The 24,388-nt window shown below is 37.3% G+C and overlaps 1 protein-coding gene and 1 pseudogene across 1 annotated transcript in view; both read right to left on the bottom strand.

Annotated features, from left to right (window-relative positions):
• The window catches only part of Pde6d (phosphodiesterase 6D), a 54,826-nt gene that overhangs the window by 14,784 nt on the left and 15,654 nt on the right, over positions 1 to 24,388 (bottom strand). The gene's annotated exons all lie outside the window — the stretch shown is intronic.
• On the bottom strand, positions 4,753 to 4,881 carry LOC139707751 (U4 spliceosomal RNA; annotated as a pseudogene).

Below are 24,388 nucleotides of genomic sequence, written 5' to 3'. Positions count from 1 at the left end.
AGATTAAAGGAAGGGAATGGCTCCCTTAGTTTTAGCATTTTAAATAAAACCTAATTTTAATTCCTTCTAATTTTTTACTTTACCAGCAGAACTCAGGACAAGATTAGAAGTAGGATGGATTATTTCTGGAAAAATTATTAGAAAACAATGACTATGTTCTACTATTGCATGTGTTGCTAAATTAGTGCTCTTAAGATATGTGTGTGTGTGTGTGTATGTATGTGTGTGTGTAGCATAGGCAATTTTCTCCCTTGAGTTACATCCATTCCCTTTATTCTCTTTTATACTGTTGGTATAACAGCTGCTTAATATTTCTCCTTTAGTTGTTAGTCCATTGTTTCTCAAAGTATGGTTCCATGCCCTTGTTAAAAATATTGCTTCCCAGACCTCATCTCAAACCTAGGTGATCAGAATCTAAGTGTGAAGGCTGGGAATGCTCCTCTTAAAAAAGAGATTTTTATGGGTAATAAAATCTAAGTACTACCTGCCTAGCTTTCAGATCAACACTGCCTGTTCAAAACCTCCAATAGTTTTTCACTGTTTAAGATGAAAGCCCTATTTATTTATTTATTTATAGTTGTAGATGGACACAATACCTTTATTTTATTTATTTATTTTTATGTGGTGCTATGGTTCAAACCCAGTGCCTCACACATGCTAGGCAAGAGCTCTATCACTGAACCACAAACCCAACCCCAAGTCCTATCTTTTTCTTTTTTAATTTTTTTGTAGTTGTCTTTATTTTATTTATTTATTTTTATGTGGTGCTGAGGATTGAACCCAGTGCCTCACGCATGCTAGACAAGCACTCTGCCCCTGAGCTACAGCCCCACCCACCTCTTCTTTTTTTAAAATATTTATTTTTTAGTTAAAAGTGGACACAATATATTTATTTTTATCTGGTGCTGAGAATTGAATCCAGTGCTTCACGCATGCTGGGTGAGCGCTCTACCTCTGAGCCACAACCCCAGCCCCAAGTCCTATTTTCTTAATTTGCCATTTCAAGTTCTTTGTGGCTCTAACATCTCTAGTCTCCCTTCCTGCTTGACGCTCCTTCCCACCCCCACTGTCACTGGGGCACAGGGAAAAGCCTGTGCTCTCAGTTAGATTTGGAAACCTTTCACAGGAGGAGACAGCAAAATCAAAAGACTTGAGTTGTCTTTGGGGATCTATTCAAGTGTTATGATAACTACAAGGCCAAGCTGATTGAGGACAAAACTGATTGAAGACACAGAAAAAAAGATTTCCTTACCTTAGAGGACCCCTGTGGAGGCAATCATGACAAAAGCAAATGGCAGGACCAACAACACAGCAATTGTCCCAGAGGTACCAGTTCCAGGGCAAAGCCAGCCATATCATCCTAAGAAAATTTCTCGAATACATCACATCTCTTTTGAGAGAAGAGGGTCTTTTGTCTTTTTTTTTTTTTTTTTTTTTTGTAGAAGAATACCTTTAATGCTATGCAGCAAAAATTGATCCTAAGAAAATTTCTCATTGTTTGATGAGACTTCACAGGTAATACAGAGAATGGTCAAGTGCCTTGGTCAAAGTTGCGCAGGTAGAAGTTGTGGACCAGGAACTACAATAATGGTCAGATTGAAGCCCAAGTCTCTTGCGGTCCCCCTTACCCTTCCTCCCTGTGATGAGAAATAAAGCAATGATAAAACAACAAGGTTCTTCTTGCTCTGCTATGCCATTCTTATCTTTTCCTCCAAAGACTGAAATTCACCTTTATTTCCTGCAATGGATTAAATATTTGTGTCCCTCTTCAATTCAAATATTGAAATCCTGATCCTCAATGTGATGGTTTTAGAAGATGGGGACTTTGGGAAATGACTAGGTCATGAGGGTAGACAGCTCTTTCCCTCCCTCTCCACTGCCAGGATACCAAGAGAAGAGGGCAGTCTGCACCCTGGAAGATGGCTTCACCAGAACCTGACCATGTGGCACCCTGTCTCACACTTCCAGCCTCCAGAACTGTGAAACTGTAAGTTTCTGTTGTATACAATAAGCCACCCAGAGGCACTTTGTTACAGCATCCCAAACTTACTAAGACATTTCTATGGCAACTTTTAAAATTACTGTTTTTTCTTCTTTTTTCCAATGCTAGGGATCAAACTCAGGACCTTATACATGCTAGGCAAGTGCTCTACCTTGAACCTATACCCCCAGTTTGTGTTTTGTTCTTTTTTTTTTTCCCAAAATGTTTTTTAATTGTAGATGGACACAATAGCTTTATTTTATTTTTATTTATTTTTATGTGGTGCTGAGGATTGAACCAGTGCCTCACACATAATAGATGAGTACTCTACCACTGAGCCACAACCCCAGCCCCTGTATTTTATTCTTAATGAACAACTTATTCACAAAAAGATCCAGAAAAACTAAGTCTTAAGCAGTTTTCTAAACTGAACTGTTCAAACCAATAACAGTTCTGATTTCAGTCATATGCTCCCACTTTTAGGGAAGTTGATTGCTCATAAAAGAGATTCACAGGTAAAATACAACTTAATCCTTTTACTTCAGCTGTTCAGGTTTCTCTTATCTTGCTCACTCTTATATATCCTGTGTTTTATGGGTAGACCTAAAGACACTTGAATATTGCGACAGAAGGGATTTTTGTGTTCTGTGAATATGAAAACAACACTTTGTATTAAGAGAATGATTCAAGAGATGTTTAGTAATAAGAAAAAATGATGCAAATATATAAGTTGTGATTCATGCTAACTGGGAAAGCTTTAGAAGCATTCCCTTTATAGTCAGGAGGACAAAGACACCTTCTAACTTCCACTGTTATTTAATATTATTCTGGAGGTACTAGGCAATATAATTACGAAAGAAAGGAATAAGAAATGTAAAAGTTGGAAAAATAAATAAAATTATTATTGTTTCTAAGTGATATGATTTCATACCTGGAAACCCAAAAGAATAAAATGAGATTCTACCATAAATAATAATAAAGGTTGCTTGGCTAAAAAATCAATATACAAAAGTAATAATAATTAGGTGTGGTGGCCCATGCCTGTAATCCCAGTGGCTTGGGGGACTGAGACAGAAGGATCATAAATTCAAAGCCAGTATCAGTAAAAATGAGGTGCTAAGCAACTCAGTGAGACCCTGTCTCTAAATAAAATACAAAATAGAGCTGGGTATGTGGCTCAGTGGTTGAATGTCCCCGAATTCAATCCTGGGTACCAAAAAAAAAAAAAAAAAAGTAATAAATATCTTTTATGTTAATAAGTCAGAAAATAAAAGATTTAGAATGAAAAATTTTCAAAGGCAACAGAAAACACCTGGGAAGAAACAAACAGTAAGGATATTGTAAACTATTACAAAATGTTAAATGCTATTGAGAAACACAAAAGAAATATTCTTCCCCCCACCTTTTTTTTTTTTTTTAAGTGCTGGGAATTGAACCTACAACTCATGCATGCTAGACAAGCATTCTACCATGGAACTATATCCCCATCTCCCCAAAGAAATTTTTATGTGGAAACATCCTACTTTCAGATCAAAAAACAATATGAGGCCGAGTGTGATAGAGCATGCCTGTATTCCCAGCGGCTCTGGAGGCTGAGACAGGAAGATCTTGAGTTCAAAGCCAGTCTCAGCAAATTAGCAAGGCCCTTAGTGACTCAGTGAGACCCTGTGTCTAAATAAAATACAAAATAGGGTTGGGGATGTGGCTCAGTGGTTGAATGCCCCTGAGTTCAACCCCCAGTATCCCCCCACAAAAAAAATCTTAATGTGAGAAAGATGTAATATTCCATATTAATCTGTAAATTAGTAGAGTACCTACAACTTATAAGATAAAAACAAATGCATAAGCTGATTCTAAAGTTATGGGAAGTATGAGAATCACCAGGAAAATCCTGAAAAGAACAACACTAAGAATAACCTTTCAGGGCTGGGGATGTGGCTCAAGCGGTAGCGCGCTCGCCTGGTATGCGTATCGCCCGGGTTCGATCCTTAGCACCACATACAAACAAAGATGTTGTGTCCGCTGAAAACTAAAAAATAAATATTAAAATTCTCTCTCTCTTTTAAAAAAAAAATAATAACTTTTCAGACAGTAAAACTTATAAATGAATAGTAATTGGAATAGAGTAGTGTATATAGGGTTGGATATGACTAGACAGATCAATGGAAAAGAATATAAAGTTTACCTCGAAAAATAAATCATATGGAATTTAGCATATGTCAGTGGGGCCATTTTATTTTATTTTATTTTTTTTAAAGAGAGAGAGAGAGAGAGAGAGAGAGAGAGAGAGAGAGAGAACTTTAGTATTTATTTTTGTTTTTTTTTTTAGTTTTTGGCGGACACAACATCTTTGTTTGTATGTGGTGCTGAGGATGGAACCCGGGCCACACGCATGCCAGGCGAGCGCGCTACCGCTTGAGCCACATCCCTAGCCCCAAGTGGGGCCATTTTAAATCAGTGGCATAAAGATGGACTGTTGAATACCATTGGGATCAAGGACTGACATCTACAAAAATTAAATCTCTACCTCTGTCCACTAAAATGTATTTCAGATAGGTCAAAGATTAAGAAAAAAGAAAGAACCAGAAAAAAGCCTCAGGAATCTTGGGGAGATCCTTTTTATAATCTAGAAAAAGTAGGGAAAGTCTATTGTAACAAAGAAGTCCAGAAACCTTTATAGTAAGTCTGCTTCTTCCTTTTTTGACCAAACCTGCAAACTGCAACAACAGAGTCAATCATAAATGGCAGAGTGATATCAATGGCACTGTCACTGTCTTATCCTCTACATAACATCTGCAAAGACTCCCTATTTTTTTAATATATAATTTATTTCTTTCAATTAGCAATAATCGCGCCTCGGATAAACCTCATTGGCTACGATACTGCCACTGCGCAAAGCTATATAATTTATTTCTTTATGTAATTTTTTGGGGGTACTGGGGATTGAACTCAGGGGTACATGGACACTGAGCTAAACCCCAGGTCTATTTTGTATTTTATCTGGAGACTGGGTCTCATTGAGTTGCTTAGTACCTTGCCATTGCTGAGAATGGCTTTGAATTTGTGATCCTCCTGCCACAGCCTCCCGAGCGACTGGGATTATAGGCATGCACCACTATGCCTGACCCTTTATTTTAAAAATAATTTTAAAAATATTTATTTATTTGTTACCTGGTGCTGAAGATTGAACCCAGGTCTTTGTGCATGGCAGGCAAACATTCTACCACTGAGCAACATCCCTAGTCCTTTAAAAAAAAATTTTAGGCAGGGTCTCAGTTGCCTCTGCTGGGCTTAAATTTGCCTCAGTCTTCCAAGTAGGTGGGATTACAGGTCTGTGCCATCATGCCAGGCCCCTTTTCAGATTAAACAACAACAACAAAAAGAGGCTTTTTAAAAAAAAAATATTTATTTTTGTGTAGATGGACATAACACAATGCCTTTATTTTTATGTGGTGCTGAGGATTGAACCCGGGTCCTGCCCGTGCTAGGCGAGCGCTCTACTGCTGAGCCACAATCCCAGCCCCCAAAAGAGGCTTTTAAACCTAAGAAAAATTTCTTTTTTGGCTAGAGAGACTGAGTTTTCATGGCATATAATCTATTGTACTGCTTTAAAATGTTATTATTTAAAAATAAAGACATAAATATCTTGGATTTAAAATCACTTCTTTTTTTTAATATTTATTTTTAGTTGTAGTTGGACACAATACCTTCATTTTATTTATTTTTATGTGGTGCTGAGGATTGAACCCAGGGCCTCACATGTGCTAGGTGAGCGCTCTACCACTGAGCCACAACCCCAGTCCTAAAATCACTTCTTAATTATTAACCAGAGGACAGACTTAATTTTTCTTTTTTTTAAGAGAGAGAGCATTTTTTTTTTCTCTTTATTTATTTTTTTTTTCAGCGGACACAACATCTTTGTTTGTATGTGGTGCTGAGGATCGAACCCTGGCCGCACGCATGCCAGGCGAGCGCGCTACCGCTTGAGCCACATCCCCAGCCCCAGACTTAATTTTTCATATCATTGTTTCCTTGAATTTCTACCAGAAAGTTTCTTTTTAGTGTTGACTGGGGCTGGGTTCCTCCTTACTCTAACATACATAACTTCTTGCAGAGATGGATTCTGGCAGGATCTGTTAATTTGATCAGGTTACTCTCTGCATCAACTCCATAGTCACCTGGTTTCAGTTCACTAAAGGCAGAGGTGTGTGGCTTCTTTGAATAAAAGGGGCAGAATTAACAGACCACACATTTGTACCTCCTGGCTAAAAGAGACACAAGAATCCTTCATCTGAACTAATCAACATTTAAAAATTAGCTTCCTTGGGGCTGAGGATGTGGCTCAAGCGGTAGCACGCTCGCCTGGCATGCGTGCGGCCCGGGTTCGATCCTCAGCACCACATACAGACAAAGATGTTGTGTCTGCCGAAAACTAAAAAATAAATATTAAAAAAAAATTCTCTCTCTCTCTCTTAAAAAAAAAATAATAAAAATTAGCTTCCACTTGCAAATGGCTCCTGCTTAATGCATGTCTTCCTCTGTCTGATTCTCTGGTACTTTCTCCTCCTTAGTCTTCCCTTTATTCTGAACTCTTGTAGTGCTTGCTCTTAGTGGGTGTTTTGAGTGTTAGCTATCATCTCCCTAATTTGATTATGGGCTTCTTAAGGATGTAGATATTTCCTCTCCTTGAGTTGATAAATAAAGCAGGGGAGTCTCTGGCTGAGAGTTATTGGCATTAGTCTGGTCTTTTTGATCAGTAACTTTATAATGTACCAAAGTCTGTTAGAAAAATCTTTATTTTTGGGGGAGGAATTATGGAGAAGAAGGACAAATAAAGGAGAAACTGCTTACAACTTAGATTTGGATAATCTATATAAGGCTAGTCAATATTAATTTTTTATGACTTTTTTTTTTTTTTTTTTTGGTGCTGGGGATTGAACCCAGGGCCTTGTGCATGCGAGGCAAGGATTCTACCAACTGAGATATATTACCATCCCTTAGAGTACATGGATTTTTCTTAAGAAGGATTTTTCATGTAATTCATATTTGTTAGTTTTTATGGTACTGGAGACTGGCAAGTGCTCTACCACTGAGCCACATATATCCCCAGCCCTGTAATTCATGTTTGAATTAAGGCAAAATAAAAACAAAATTTCTTTTTCCTCCCTCAGTACTGGAGATGGAACCCAGAATCCTATCCATGTTAGACAAGTGCTCTACCACAGAGCTACATCCCCAGCCCTTTCTATTTTTTATTTTGCGTCACTAAGAAGTCCTTGAATTTGCAACTGATTCTCCTGACTCAGCTTCCCAAGTAGCTGGGATTACAGGCATGAGCCATGGTGTCCAGTGAGGCAGGGCACATGTCCTACTGGTTAGGGGCTTCATCCTGACAGGGAAGAATATGAGTCAAGCTAGGTGATAACTTCTAAAATTTATGCTCCAATTATAAGTAATCACATTTCAAATACTGAACCTCTTAAACAGAAATATTTGTCACACTACTGTAATATATTGTTTTCTACCACAGGAGACTTTAAAACATTTTTGATATCTTCATATATATATATATATATATATATATATATATATATATATATATATTTATTTATTTATTTTAAGTCAAAGAATCTGAAATACAATCATTATTATATCAATAGCACTTTATAAGCATATACTTTCTTTTTTAAAAAAATAACTATTTATTTATGTGGTGCTGAGGATGGAACCCAGTGTCTCACATGTGCTAGGCAAGTGCTCTACCAGCGCATCAAGCATACCTCACACAAGCACCAATATCTGTATCTAAAACAATTTCCAGAGCAGCACTAAATGTATGACCAAGACAACCTGTAATTCTATGATGGGCATTAGGAACAGCTGGCAGGGATGCCCTCTGTCAATTTTTTCCTGTCACCACTATTTTCCTTTGTCTCAGAGCCACAGGGGAGGTCTACAGAGTTTGCTTTTGATTGGTAACAACAGCAGAGGCAGTGGATTCCCTTCTCGGCCTAACTTGACTCTGCTCCTCCCCTGGAAACAGGATAAAACTGAAGACAGAATATACCAAAGAGTAAGAATAATTGGCTATGCCATGAAACTTGTGGTTGGCTACTGAGGGAACATGGAAATTACTTTAAAGAGGAAGGAACAAAAGGAAATTCTGTAAAGCTGACTGTGGCAGGGAAGTGGACTTTGAGTAGACTAAGTTCCTTTGACCCTTTGCTCACCACTTTTTTGTTGTCTTTAAAGGATTTTTATTGAAATGAATCCCTTTTTTACTTTTTTTTTGGGGGGGGGCTGATGATCAAACCCAGGGCCTCATACATGCTGTGCAAGTGCTCTACTACTGAGCTACACTCCAGCCCTAAAAACTCTTTTGATTGATGTATAATAATGTATAACATTTGCTAACTTTTTGGCTTTTAATGCACATAGTGGAACCTGACTGTAAATAAGAAAAGAAAGCTGGTTCCATAACTGTTTTGCATGGTCATTCACCAAATAAATTCTCAGGATAATGAGAGAGTACATTATCCAGGTAAAAAGTAGTCAATGGTAGTGTGCTAATGTTGATTATCTGGTCTTGATAATACATCATGACTACTGTGAGATGTCCTTCATCACTGAGACAATGGATGGAGGGTACATGCAAACTCACTGTAACACACACACACATATTTATTTTTTAAAATTATTATTTTTGCAGGGCTGAGGATTGAGCCCAGGGCTTGGCACATGCTAGGTTAAGTGTTCTATCACTAAGCTACACCCCAAGAATTTATTTTGAGATAGGGTGTCTCTAAGTTGCCCTAGCTGGTGGAACTTATTATCCCCTTGCCTCAGCCTCCTAAATAGCTAAGATTGACAGGTGTCTGGCCTGTAGGTTTTTAAATGCCCTCAACATCCCATTGTTGTACTTTTCTTAGGAATAAACCTTATCACTCAGTTTTTTTTTTTCCTTAAGAATATCAGAGTAGCCAGGTGCACTTGTGCACACCTGTAATCTCAGGAGGCTTAGACAGGAGAATCGCAAATTCAGGGCCAGTTTTAGCAACTTATCAAGTCCCTAAGCAACTTGGTGAGATCCTCTCTCAAAATAGGGGATGGAGATGGGCTCAGTGGTGAAGCTCCCCTGGGATCACCCCAGTAGCAGAAGAAAAAAAACCAAACAAACAAAAAACACCTCCCCAAACCCCAAAACTATTACAATAATATCATAACAGAAATTTCAATAGGAAAATGGGGCAATAAAATTAAAGAGAAACAGCTGAGAGGGCCAGAAGAAGGAGTTTTTGGAAATCCTTTCCTTGTTCTCCGTTATCAGGGTGTTTATTTCTCACTCTGAGAATTACAAGTTTTGGGTTGAGAGAAGGATGTAGCAGAGTTAATAGCTAAGGAGAGAGCTGCTGATGGCAGTGATTTTGAAGCTGGGTAACTAGAAAATAAAGGTACCTCAAAAATTAAGGAATTCAAGGAAGCAAATTGATCTTACTTTGGAGAGGATGAAATGAAAAGGAAAAACATTATCATAAATGGCAGTGGTGGACATGAAGTTCTTCAAACTTCAATAATTGTATGGTATACTGGCATAAAATAGGCAGATCAATGTAGCAGAAAACCTAGATATGATCTCATCATATGTATTATATATGCTTAATTTCAAGTCAGTGAAGAAAAATGGTCATTTCATATTACATAATACAATACACTACAACTGACCTCAACATAAAGACACAAAGAAAATGTGTGTGAATATTTATGTAACCAGAGGATGAGAAAGGCCTCTCTACGCAGAAAGCTAAAGAAGAAATCATAAAGACAAAAATTATATGTATATATAATTCCACAGAAAGAATTCAGGATCTGAGTGGTTTTAGCAGAAGGAGAAGTAGGAACTAAGGTTGGGGATGGAAGTCAGAAGAGACCCAGTTAAAAATTGCTTTAAACTGGATGTGGTGGCTCACACCTGTAATCCCAGTGGCTTGGGAGGCTGAGGAAGTAGGATCACAAGTTCAAAGCCAGCCTCAGCAAAAGTGAGGCACTAAACAAATCAGTGAAACCCTGTCTGGGGATGTGGCTCAGTGGTCGAGTGCCCCTGAGTTCAATCCCCAGCACCAAAAAAAAAAAAAAAAAATTCGTTTTAATTTTTTGACAAGGAGAATGTGTGTATTGCCTGAATAAGTAAATTTAGTTTTAAAAGAACTTCAGAAAGTAAAAACATAGAAAATCTTATGTAATTCCAAATCACGATAAAGTCAAATGAAAAATTAGAAAAATATTTAATATTTTATTTTTCTGGTACTGGGGTTTGAACTTGGGGGCAAGTCTACCACTGAGCTACATCTCAACCCTTTTTATGTCTTGTTTTGTTTTGGAGACAGAATCTGGGTAAATTGCCCAGGTTGGCTTTGAACTTGTGATCTTCCTGCCTCAGTCTCCAGAGTAGCTGGGATTAGAGGTGTATACTAATGTGGGTACATTAGCATGTTTGCTGATACTTTATACACTTCACCTCATTAATAGATAGTGTGTGTCAAGTACTGTATTAGATGCTTTACAAATATAAAACCCCCTGTTAGGTCTTCTTAGCTCAATTACTTTATTTTCTGTATGAGAAAATTAAGTCTTAAAAATATTAAAATCATACCTAAAATCAAAAAGCTAGTAGTAGTGGGATAAAGATGCAGGTGGTACTTTGTATTGCTTTATTTTTAAGATTTAAAGTTTCCTAGAATTTCTCTGAATTTTCAGTGGGCAGTCCTAATGAGCTAGTTCTTTGATTCTTCCCTTACCAGATCTTCCCCAGGGAGAAATGAGCACTGTCACTGGCTCTGGCTTCAACCTCATTCCCCAGCCAGCCAGCCACAGCCTGTGCTTCCTCCAGGGAGTGCTGTTAGCCTCTGACTTTTGCTGTAAGAAGAGAAAGACCCCTTCTTGAGTCAGAAACCATGTGATGGGTATCCAGAATAAAACCCAAGTTTCTACCAGCAAAAAGCATCCTTTATCCTTTTGAGTTTTCTTTTTTTTTAAATTTTTATTTTAATTTTTTATTGGTTGTTCAAAACATTACTAAGCTCTTGACATATCATATTCATACATTTGATTCAAGTGGGTTATGAACTCCCATTTTTACCCCGTATACAGATTGCAGAATCACATCGGTTACACATCCACATTTTTACATATTGCCATACTAGTGACTGTTGTATTCTGCTATCTTTCCTATCCTCTACTATCCCCGCTCCCCTCCCCTCCCCTCCCACCTTCTATCTCTACCCCATCTACTGTAATTCATTTCTCCTTTTGAGTTTTCTTAGGGAAAAAAGAATAGGCTCTTGTTAGAAAGAGCAAGCTTCCTGGGACAGAAGAGGCCAGTTTTCCCCAAAGGTAACATTTAAGAGTGAGTCTTAAGAGTCAGAAATATTAAACCTTAAAGGGTTTGGGAAGAACAAATTCCACTACTATTTATTCTTCGGTTTGAACACGTGAGGATATAATATATACATCACGTGTTTTTTAAATTAAAGGAACACAAAAAGGTTATATTGATAATATAATAACATTTATGAACTGACTTCCAATGGAATCATCATACATTACGCTTCTTTACCTGTGAAAAAGTATAGCCTCTGCACTAAGCCTTTCAAAATGTTTTGGCTGATGAAGTTTAAAGAACCCCTCCAAAACAGACAAATGAAAGAAATCAATAACCATAAAACAAAACAACAAAAAAAGCAAACTTCTAATGTCCAGGAAAATAAAACAGATTCATCTACTTAGGAAATTAACAAACCCATTTTTCCCGATCACTGTCTAGTCACCAGGGACATTTTAGAGGTCACAACACATTCTTCTTAGTAGGGGACCTGTCTACTGTCAATCTCTGGAAACCCTCTGGGTTGGGATTTTTTTTTTTTAAATATTTATTTTTTAGGTGTAAATGGACACAACACAATGCCTTTATTTTTTTTTAATGTGGTGCTGAGGATCGAACCCGGCTAGGCAAGCACTCTACCACTGAGCCACAATCCCAGCCTGGGATTTTTTTTTTTAAATACATTTATCTTTTTTTTTTTTTTTTTTAATGTGATGCTGAGGATCGAACCCAGTGCCTCACGCATGCTAGTCAAGTGCTCTGTCACTGAGCCACAACCCCAGCCCTGGGTAGGGATTCTTTAAGGCCCAGAATTTATAACTCCCCTTGCCGGGAGACTGGGATTGATGACTGAGGGGTTTGAGGTTTTTCTATTGGTTCCTTCACTTGTCAAATTCTCCCCAGAGGCTTTTTCCTTATGGTGGGAGTGAGGAGAACTCTTTTTAACTTTTTTTTTTTTTTAATTTTGTTTTTGTTTTGTTTAAATCTTAACATTTGTTTTTTTAGTTCTTGGCGGACACAACATCTTTGTTTGTATGTGGTGCTGAGGATCGAACCCGGGCCGCACGCATGCCAGGCGAGCGCACTACCCCTTGAGCCACATCCCCAGCCCCTTAACTTTTTTTTTTTTAATAGTGCCTTTTATTCTCTCCTATGATCAAAAACTAATTAAATAGGTTGCACTTAATATTAATATGACAATATTCCCTAAACTCATCTACAGATGCCATGCAATCCTATCAAAATCCCAGTGGGCTTCTTTGAAGAAACAGACCATCTAATTCTAAAACTCAAAATGCCAATTGATCTTGAAAGACAGAAAAATATTGAACAACTCATGCTTCCTGCTTTAACATTATTATTATTATTTTGGTACTGGGTATTGAACCCAGGGGTACTTAGCCACTGAGTCCCATCCCTAGCCTTTCTATGTTTTATTTTGAGATAAGGTCTCACTAAGTTGCTTTGGGCCTTTCTATGTTGCTCAGGCTGGCCTTGAACTTGTGATCTTCCTGCCTCAGCCTCCAGAGTCACTGGGATTACAGGCATGCGTCACCCATCTTGCTGTAGCTTATTATAAAGCAACAGTAATTAAGACTGTGTGGAAATGGCAGAAGAATGGACAAAAATCAATGGAATGGAATTGAGAGTCTAGAAATAAATCTCATATTAACAGTCTACTGATTTTTCACAAGGGTACCAAAATAATTCAATGGAGGACAGAACAGTCTTTTAAACAAATAGTAATGGGACAATGGATATATAATATATATATATATATATATATATATATATATATATATATATATACACACACACACACACACACACACCACACACATATATATATATATACAGAAATATGAATGAATATATGAATATGCAAATATTCACATATCTGAAAAAATATATGAATATATATTCACATACTTATATAAATAAAAAAATTGGGCTGGGTGTGGTGTGCACTCCTGTAATCCCAGCAGTTTAGAAGGCTGATTCAGGATCGCGAGTTCAAAGCCAGCCTCAGCAAAAGTGAGGTACTAAGCAACTGAGTGAGACCCTGTCTTTAAATACAAAATAGGGTGGGGGATGTGGCTCAGAGGTTGAGTGCCCCTGAGTTCAATCCCCGGAACGCCCCTCCCCCCCAAAAAAATTGGGCCCCTACTCTCACATCCTATATAGAAGTCAACTCAAAATATGTTTGTAGACCTAAATGTAAGAGATAAAATTATAAAAATCTTACAAAAAATACTGGAATACATCTTTGTGACCTTGGGTTAGGAAAAACCTTCTTAGGTATGACAAAATAAAAAACAAAACCAAAATGCAAGTGACAAAAGAAAAATAAGTTGGACTTCATCAAAATTAACACCCACCTCCCTGTATTGGGGATTAAACCCAGGGCCTTGAGCATGGCAGACAAACACTCTACCACTGAGTTACATCTCAGCTCTTCCCCTACTTTTTTTTTTTTTCTTTTGGTGGGGGTACTGGGGATTAAACCCAGGGGTACTTTACCACTGAGCTACATCCTTTAGACCTTTTTATTTTGAGACAGGGTCTCACTAAGTCACTTAGAGCCTGGCCTCAAACTTGCCATCCTCCTGCCTCAGCCTGGAGTTACTAGGATTATAGGTGTGCACTGCCATGCCCAGCTCCCTGCTCCCCTGCCCCCGCTTTTTTTTCAGTGATGGGAACTGAACTAGGGGTGATGTACCCTGAGCTATATCCGATCTCTTTTTATTTTGAAACAGGGTCCACATTGCCAAGACTGGCCTCAAAGTTGTATCATCCTGCTTTAGTCTCCTGAGTACATGGAATTACAGGAATATATCATGTCCTTTTGCTTTCTGATGACAAACTTTAAAACATAAGAAATTTTTAATTTTAGCCTCACATAGTGGCACACCTGTAATCTCAGGTACTTGGGAGGCCAAGACAGGAGAATTTCAAATTTTAGACCAGTTTGGGCAACTTAGCAAGACCCTCTCTCAAAATAAAAAATAAAAAAATCGGGGGTATAACTCAGTGGCCCTGGGTTAATTCCCTAGTATCAACACACACACACATATACACATACAACAAAGACAACCTACAGAATTGGAGAAAATATTTGCAAATCTTAGACCTGACAAGGGTATTGTATCCAGGATAAAGAACTCAATAATAAAATGACAATAACACATTTTTAAAAAATAGGCAAAGGATATATGAATGTACACTATAGACACACATATACACACAAAAACCCAACGAGCACATTAAAACATGCTCAACATCATTTGTCAACAGGGATATGCAAATCAAAACCACAATGAGATATAATATCACACCTACTTGGATGGGTTCTTTTAAAGAGTCCTGATAACAAGTATTGATGAGAGTGTAAAAAAACTGGAATTCCTTATACACTATTCGTGGCACTGTGAAATAGTACATAAACTTTAGAATAAACAGTTTGGTATTTCACCAAAAGGTTAAACATGGCTGGGGCTATAGCTCAGTTGGTAGAGAGCTTGGCTCGCATGCACAAAACCCTGGGTTCAATCCCCAATACCACACACACAAAAAAGGCAAGCATAAAATTACCATATGGCTCAGAAATTCCTTCCCTAGGTGTATACCCAAGAAAAACAAAGACATCAGTTCACAAAAAAGTTTATCTATGGTCAGGTGCCGTGGCACACACCTGAAATCCCAGGAGGCTGAGGCAGGAGGATCACAAGTTCAAAGCCAGCTGCAGCAATTTAGTGAGGCAGTCAGCAACTCAACAAGACCCTGTATTTTAAATAAATAAATAAATAAGGGCTGGGGATGTGGCTCAGTAGTTAAGCATCCCTGGGTTCAATCCTCAGTGCTCCACACCCTCACCAAAAATTTATCTATGGCCAGGCCTGGTGGCACACGCCTATAATCCCAGTAGCTCAGGAGGCTGAGGCAAGGAGGATTGCAAGTTCAAAGCCAGACTCAGCATCTTAGCAAGGCCTTTGGTAACTTAGTGAGAACTTGACTCAAAATTAAAAAAAATTAAAAGGGCTGGGGATGTAGCTCAGTGATTAAGTACCCTTGGCTTCAATCTCTGGTAAAAACAAAAACAAAAATAAAACAAACTTTGTCTATGAATTAATATAGCAGCATTATTCACAATAACCAAAAAAGTGGAAGCAACCCAAATGTCCATCAGCCAATGAATAAATTAAATGTGCTTTATCCACACAATGGACAGCCATAAAAATGAATTAAATATGTATATATGCTACAACATGGATGGATGATGAACACAGTATGCTAAATGAAAGAAGCCAGTCACAAAGGACCAAATATTCTAATTATTTTAAATGTCAGAATAGGCAAATCTATAGGCAGAAAATGGATTAAGAGTTTCCTAGGGCTGGGTGAGAGGGTAGAGAAATGGGAATTGATTGTTAATGGGTACAGGGTTTTCTTTGGGGTGATGAAAATGTTCTAAAAGTGATTGTGTTGGTGGTTGCAAAACACCCAAGTCTACTAAAAACCACTGAATCTTATACTTCAAATGGGTGAATTATATGGTATATGAATTTTATCTCAATAAAGCTACTATATATAAATATATTTAAAAAAAGAATTATAGAGATATCAAAAGTCTTTCAAAGAATCATAAAATGACCCTGTTCCACTTTCTCAGTTTTCATGCATAAATGACCAAAAATGACTAATCTGTACGTGGACTCTAAAGATACATGAAAAGCTCAATAGCTATTTATGATACCCCAATGTTTTATAAATCATTGTTTTAATAATTGTAAAAAAGGAACTGGGCTTCAAATCCACGAAGACCATCAATGAAATCCATCATGCATTTGAATAGCACTTTTATATACAGTATCTTAGCTGACCCTCTTGATTTAATTGGGTTTCACCCTCATTGTAAAGTAACAACCTCAGAGACACTAACAGGTAGTGAAAGGTAGTGATGGATTAGAACCTAGGTCTTATCTCTCTATTAAGCCATCTTCTAAACTTATAAAAAGTTGCTTTTTGTATAGAATATTTCTTTATTTTAATATAAATATTTCTTAGTGAATTTTTTCTTACATTAGTGTCTTGAACTTTTTCCTTTTGAATACTGGGGAGTGAATCCAGGGGTGCTCTAGCACTGAGGTATATCCCCAGCCCCTTTTACTTCTGAGACAGGGTCTCACTAACTTGCCCAGGCTGCCTTCCAATTTACCATCCTCCCTCCTTCAGCCTCCTGAATAGTTGGGATTATATGTGTCAGCCAATGTGCCCGGCTTGCACGATATCATTCTGAATATACATAATTAAATTTGGTCCAAAAATCTAATCACTAAATTTTGATGTAATTTTATATGAAAAGTTTTACAGTTATTTTTCTTCATTTTTCATCTAGAATATCCAAAATCATTATCTACTTTATAGTTGTTAAACCCTTTTCAGTATCAGATAATAATCAACATAAAATTGGTACCAAAAAAAGTGAAATTGGGGCTGGGGTTGTGGTTCAGCAGTAGAGTGCTCCCCTAGCACAGGCGAGGTTCAATCCATAGCACCACATAAAAATAAGTAAATAACGGGGCTGTAGCTATAGCTCAGTGGCAGAGTGAAATTGGGTTTGATCCTTAGCACCACGTTAAAAAAAAAAAAACTAAACAAATAAAGGCATGTTGTGTTGTCCATCTACAACTATAAATTTTGAAAAATAAGTAAATACATTAAATATATTGTGTCCAACTACAACTAAAAAATAAATATTTTTTAAAAAGTGAAATTAACCCAGACTTGAATTCTAACAAGCTATTTGGGCTATAACAAGGCTTAAGTGGGCATTTCATTTGTCCAACATTTGCTGAAAATTTATGTGTTTGACTCAGGGCTTACACATGTATGATTTAATAAGACATAGTCCCTGCAATAGTCTCTGGAGTTTCCTCCAGGTGGGGAAAACCACCAGGTAAAAAAATAATTACAATGCAATGTGAGATGCACTATCTACAAAGGAGGCTTTTACAAAGTACCATCTTGGGCTTGCCTGTGCTCAGGTTTTGTGAGATAAGATAAGTATCAGTGTCTAAAACATGCCTCCTAAGCTGAATATGTACTCACTAACTTGTATTACCTTTCAGTACTTTGCCATATCCAGGTGTCTCTTCCTTGCCTGATTTGCATATCCAGACAAGATGGCCAAGGTTGATAGGGTTACCATATCAGGTTAAGGCACACTGAGATCAAACATGACTCAAAAGAGCTCACATCTTGTCCTGACTTTGTTCAACAGGTATAGCTACAGCTCCTAAATTCTTTTGGTCATGAAGTACCTTGTAATCTTCCTCAGAAGAAATGCTAAGTTTAAAAGTTCTATGAATAGAATATTAAGTCTATTTCTCTGAAATGAAAAACTGCACATTTCTCATCTTTTATACACAGATACTGGTAGAAAAAGGGGCAATAATATGCCAAGTAGAGCTTTTCTCCTGCAGAGTAAACCAGTGTGTATCTTTTAAAAAGTTCCTAGCTGCAGGATGTCTTCATAATGCAACAGGACCAGGCAAGAACAGATTTTTTTTTTTTTTTTTTTTTTTTGCAGTGCAGGGGATCAAACCTAGGACTTTCTACATGCTAGGCAAGTTGGGCAAGTACCCTACCATCGAGCTACACCTGTGCAGACCATTGTTTCTGAAGTAATAAGACTGGTATTTATTCTCAAAAGTTTGGGAAAGAGGTTATCCATGACTTTCTTTGATTATAACACAGTGTGGCTAACCATAAATTGCTTAAGTTTTCAAGGATTTGCTCTCAGGATTTTCCAGTTTGCTTACCACAACAGACATATTAATGCAGAGGAACCTCTAACTGTGAGATATTGGTTGTCTTGAAGCAAAATTCCAACTAAATCAAGGAATTAAAAAAATTTAGAAATATAATTCCCTCCAATATGATTCATAAATTACAATCTAAACACCATTAAGAATTTCCTATGGCGAAGCATCTTAAGAGATGGTAAGGTCAAGTTCTATGTGTTAGGTTTAAACACAAAAAGATGCTGGTGCTTAGTTGATGGTAGTTGTAAGAGCCTGTGGGAAGGTCTCTGACTTCACTGTGACATCTCCCTTTACACATGTCTCTTTCTGTGTAGAAGAACAACTTCCCAATACTAAATGTTTCCCAAAGTAAAATAGTCTGTCAAAGACCCCACATTGTAAAGAAAGTGAATTAAAAAAAATTTTTTTTAGTTGTTCATAGATCTTTATTTTATTTATTTATATGTGGTGCTGAGAACCAAACCCAATGCCACACACATGCCAGGCTGAGCCCCAGCCCCAGCCCAAGTCAGTGAATCAGGTTACCTTGGGTCAGAATTCACTTAAAACAATATAAAATGTGACATGGCTGAATAAAATTTTTTTTTCTGGTACTAGGGATTGAACTCCAGGCCTCGCACATGCTAGCCAAGAATTCTACAGACCAGCTACATCCCCATCCCAGGATAAAAATTTTTAAAAATTAAAAATCATTTATGAAAATTGTATAATATGATCATGTTCATTAAACAGTACGTATGTACATTTAAGGATTCTTGATTAAAAGAATCATGAGTATTACTGAAAGTTTGGAAAAGGACAAAAAAATAAGAAACAGCTATAATTCTTTAGCCCAGAGATTTTATCATTTTATATTTTTTCTATGAATATGTACTTTCCCCAGTAAATGTAATAATAAATTTATATACACCTGATGTTCTAAAAAAACTAAGGCAAATTATAAGATTCATGTACAACAGTGGTTCTCAACCTTGGCAGTGGGGGAATTTTTAAATTCCCTATGCCTGGACTAGATACCCCCAAAACAAAGCCAACCAATCAAATCAGGATCTCCAGAGTTGGAACTCAGGCATCAGTATTTTTTCAAAATTCCCTGGGTGATTCCAAGGAAGCCAGAATTGAGAAACACTACTTGACACAGTTTTACACTCCTTGAGTAAAAGGTAAGGCAGGACAGGCTTTCTTCAAATTTCATGTGCATACTAACCACCTGGGGATCTTGTTAAACTATATTCTGGTTCAGTAGGTCTGCAGTGGGACCTGAAATTAAACATATCTAAACAGCTCTAGGTGAGGCCAATGCTATCAGCCCAGGGACCACACTTTGATGAACATTTTGATTTTCATTCTGGGAAAGAAAATTCTCCTACAGAACAGTAAGAAAAATTTAGTCAAAATATGGCCAATGAAGTCCATACTCTTTATCATCAGCAAGGATGACTGATCAAAAATTTGAGGCTCACATGTGCAACTTAGACAGACCTTATCTCAAAATAAAATAAAAAAGGACTGGTGATGTTGTCAGTGGTACAGCACTTGCCTCGCATATGCCAGGTCCTGGGATCTAACCCCAGCACTGGAACTATCCCACCCAATATTTGGAATAGCACGTTTTTTTTGGGGGGGGGGGGGCTGGGGAACAGTCATTAGAGTTTATGTATTTGTGTGAACAATAGAACATAAGCAGGCATGGGGGAGAAGAGTGAGCAGTGAGAGAAAAAAAATATCAAATATCTAGAAAGTTGTGGAAAAAATAAAGCCCTTGGCCATAGTACTAGAAAGGTATAGAGTGAATCTGGAAGGGTATAAGGGGATCTTCAGAATCTATTTCTCTGCCAAAAACATATCTGGGAACCAGTACAGCTAATAAACTGACGTTGGTGCAGATTAACAACCATCTTCTATCAACTCCCTTCTGGGGACAGAAGGGACCCCAGGAGTATAAGTTTCCCCTGGCAGTGCTTTGGGAACTAACAACAAACAGTGAACCATTTGTTTAAATGCCTTTTTCTGTGAGCAAAGAGAACATCTGGGCTCAAACATGGGGTCCCTTTGCAGCTTCCTGACGGCACCCTTCTGTGAATTTCTAAACATCCAGACCTACTTCACTAGACAAATAACAACAACAAAAGGCAAAAACAAACAAACAAACAAACCATTTTTTTCCCTGAGGGTTTTCCCATGGAAATTGGAAATATTAGTATATTAATCAGTACATTTTTTAGAATGACAAAGCAAACCTGTAGTATAAAAATGTTTATAAATCACTACCAGACTTATTCCTGTAAGATAATTTCTAAAAACAATAAGTCAACTTTCATGTAAAATTATCTGGAGCAATATAAAACAGGGGCCATATCTAGGTAAATTTGTGTTTAAATAGAAGAAACTAAAGGAGAAGACTTTACTAAGAAGTGGAAGGAATTCTGTTGTCAGATGATTCATGCTGTATGTGTCTTTGCAGAAATGTTAGCAATCTTTACATTTAGCGGCTATTTATTGTATGATGGTGATGTTAACATGTAGTGAGTGCCTGATACTGTGATGTGTACTTTATCCGTATCCACATGAATCCTCAAATTCTATAAAACAGGCATTATTATATAACCCATATGTTGATGAGGAATCTATGGTCTGGGGATGGTAAGTACATTGCTCAAAGTTCATAACACCAGAAAGTGGTAAAGTTGGTTTTTGACTGCCTGATTCCAAAGGCCATTCTTTTAATATTTATATGATATTACCAGCTATCCTGCATGCTGTTTGTCCCAGGGAGGGACTATACTCAAGACTGGGGGATACAAGATGAATAAGTTATGATCTTTAAGTTCAAGACAAGTAGTGCTTCCAGGACACAAGAAAGGCACTCTCAATACTATAGGAAGCAGGATGGTTTTTGGTGTCATGGAATGCCAACTCAGATGAGATGAAATCTGACTAGCAGATTATGCTAGTGTATTCCACAAGTCAGATCTCATCTCATTTGGGGTCCTTGATTCTTGATCTTTTTATATATCTTTGATGGGTAAAAGATACATTTAAAAGAAGATACACTATTTTCTAGTTTAGACAAGCTTTCCAGAAATTATTGAACTACATCAAACTATATAAAATTGATCAGCCACAACAGTTTCTAGGAAATAAATCTAATACCAGTTGAGGGTTGGTCTCATTTACATTAAATGATAGTGTTGCCTGACATCTTGATACTAAAATCTATCAGAACAAATCAGTCCAAGATTGAGGTTCCTGTCTCTATTTTGAGTTTCTATAAATCTCCAAAGATTCAGGAAAATCCCATTCATTATACTAGCCAATAATGGCTACAAAGGCCAATTTTTTTTTTTTTTTTTGTGATGCTGAAGATGGAACCCAGAGCCTTATGTACACTAGGCAAGCACTCAAACACTCAGCCTAGGGGCACTCTACTACTGAGCTATATCCCTAGCCCTTTGTATTTTATTTTTTGCTTTTTTTTTTTTTTTTTTTTTTTTTTGGTACTGGGGATTGAATTCAGGGGAATTCAACCACTGAGCCACATCACAGCCCTTTTTTGTATTTTATTTAGAGACAGGGTTTCATTGTGTTGCTTAGCAGCCTTTTTTTGCTGAGGCTGGCTTTGAACTTGTCATCCTCCTGCCTCAGCCTCCTGAGCTGCTGGAATTGCAGGCTTGCACCACCAGGCTGTATTTTATTTTTGAGGCAGTGTCTCACTAAGTTGCCCAGGCTGACCTCAAACTTGCAATGCTCTTGCCTTAGCCTTCCAAGTTGCTGGGATTACAGGTGTGTGGCACCATGCCCAATGAGGTCAATAATCCTTAATCTATATTTTGTTATCGGTACAGATAGATTAAGTCTTAACTCTTGCACTTCTCAGGGGCTACCTTCCTACCAGTCATGTTTAACATGATAACTGAAAACAGAATAAGGCAATGGAAAACGTATACAATATTTACAGGCTTATCCAGCATTTAGCTAGGTATATTCATGGTTTACAGGCAGTCTTCAAAGAAAGAAGAGGCAGGTAAAAGAAGGATATTTCAGTACCTACTTTCAATAAATATGTCAAGTGTAGTAGTGTTTGGGCTCCTCTTTTTTTTCCTATTTTTCAATATTCATTTAGTACTCATGCCCACATGAAATAGTGGTGCTCCCAGTAGTTAAATACTTTTCTTAGGAACTTACAGCTGGAAAACAATGTAAGTAACATTCAGATAGAGGTCTGTCCACGTTGCCTGGGAAGAGTGACTTCAGGCATCTGCAGGGTTTTAGGTCTTCCCTTTGTGGATAGCCTAACAGAGATGAAAGAGCTGAGAGAACTGGTGAAAGAGCGAAAAAGGCAAATACACCATGGAAATGGTCTTTTGGGATAAGCTTAGTAGAGGTATGCAGCTAGGAAGCTGTACTGATTGATCCATGGTGGAAACAAAATTCTATTCATAATAAAACTTCCCTATTACAAGCAGTGGTTACATATTATTTGAGCTTAAATATTTCAAAATAATGATCTCCTTCAATTGAGCTGTGGGTTTGGCTATTAAAAAGTAGTCTCCCTGCTTTCAATATATACTGAATGTGACCATGAATTTCTTTTATCTGAAGGGGATAGGTTACCTGATAGGTTCTTAACTACAATTTGGTTTTATAAAGATTTAGTGTTGCAAAGAACCCAAAATTACCTCAATTGACATAGAAGTTTTGCTTGTTACAAAATTTTTAGTAAAAAATAGTTCTTTTTATTTTTTTTAGTTGTTGATAGACCTTTATTTCATTCATTTATTTATATGTGTTGCCAAGAACAGAACCCAGTGCCTCACATATGCTAGGCAAGCGCTCCACCACTAAGCCACAACTCCAGTCCCAGAGTTCTTACCCTATTCAGCTAATCTCTGAGAAGACAGGAAACAAGAAAATCTTAGGTGGACATTTGGCAATTATGTTCCATAGTACAAGATGGAGAAACACACTGATTTTAAGAGAAGGGGTTAATGCCAACCACAGATCTGCTTCTAAGAGGTAGTTCAGAGAAGCAGGTTGCCATCCTTCTCCAGTCATTTAGGAGATCATAACTATATCTGCATTATCAAAACTTTATTTCTCAGGAATTCACATGGGATTTATTAGAATAGGTCTGTCTCACGAGAGAGCTCAAGGAATGATGTTCAGAGTGAGTAATGGGAAAAGTTTTACATGAAGGCTTGCTTACCTTCTTCCCTTATCTTCGTTTCCCTCCAGCTCTCCAAAGAGCCTCTACTGTCCTTTTGCCTTGCCTATAACTATAATCTTGCCAACCATCTCACTCACTATTTATTTCCCAAACACATATAGAAGTACTACATGTTAAGCACAGATTGTTTTGGGGATTCCACTGCTGTACTACTCAGAATGTAGTCTATACATATTTAGATTAATATGAATCCACTTGCACATCTGTGACAGTGTTTAAAACATTTTTTTTCCTGTGTCATGAGGGATTGAACTCAGAGTGCTTTCACCATTGAGCTACATCCCCAGTCTTTTTATTTATTTGTTTAAAAAAATTTTGTGAGACACGGTCTTGTTAAATTGCTCTGGCTGGCCTCTAACTTGTGATTCTCTTGCTTCAGTCTCCTGAGTAGTTAGGATTACCGGCATGTGTCACAGCACCTGGCTAATATTTAAATTTTTTTTCACTTTTTAAAAATTGATTTTTAAAAAAATAAATGATAGTGGAATGCATCACAATTCTTATTACACATACAACACAATTTTTCATATCTCTGGTTGTATATAAAGTATGTTGACACCAATTCGTGTCTTCATACGTGTACTATGGATAATGATGTCTATCATATTCCAACATCCTTGCTAACCCCCTGCCCCCTCGATTTCCCTCCCACCCCTCTGCCCTATCTAGAGTTCATCTATTCCTAAAATTTTTAATGTCAACTTAGCAGAGTAATTTGTTTGTGGATTCTAACAATTTTTTAAACTTTTATTTTGTATGTTATCTTTGTAATAATTCACTTTATTTTATTATATTTAAAAAATATTGGTCTATAAAGAATTAGAAGTTAAAACTGGGCTCTTCATCAGTGATAGTTTAAACAGTATTATTCCACGGCTTCTGCTCTTGACAAGGTTTGTCTAGTGTTATATAAGTGTCCAACAAAAAAAATCCTTTCACACTCAGACATAAACTTTTTTTGGGGGGGGGCGGGTACT

The sequence above is a fragment of the Marmota flaviventris genome, chromosome 11 (assembly GCF_047511675.1).
Source record: "Marmota flaviventris isolate mMarFla1 chromosome 11, mMarFla1.hap1, whole genome shotgun sequence".
NCBI classification, from domain to species: domain Eukaryota; kingdom Metazoa; phylum Chordata; class Mammalia; order Rodentia; family Sciuridae; genus Marmota; species Marmota flaviventris.
The sequence above is the reverse complement of the archived record's forward strand: the minus strand, read 5'-3'. Positions and strand labels throughout refer to the sequence as shown.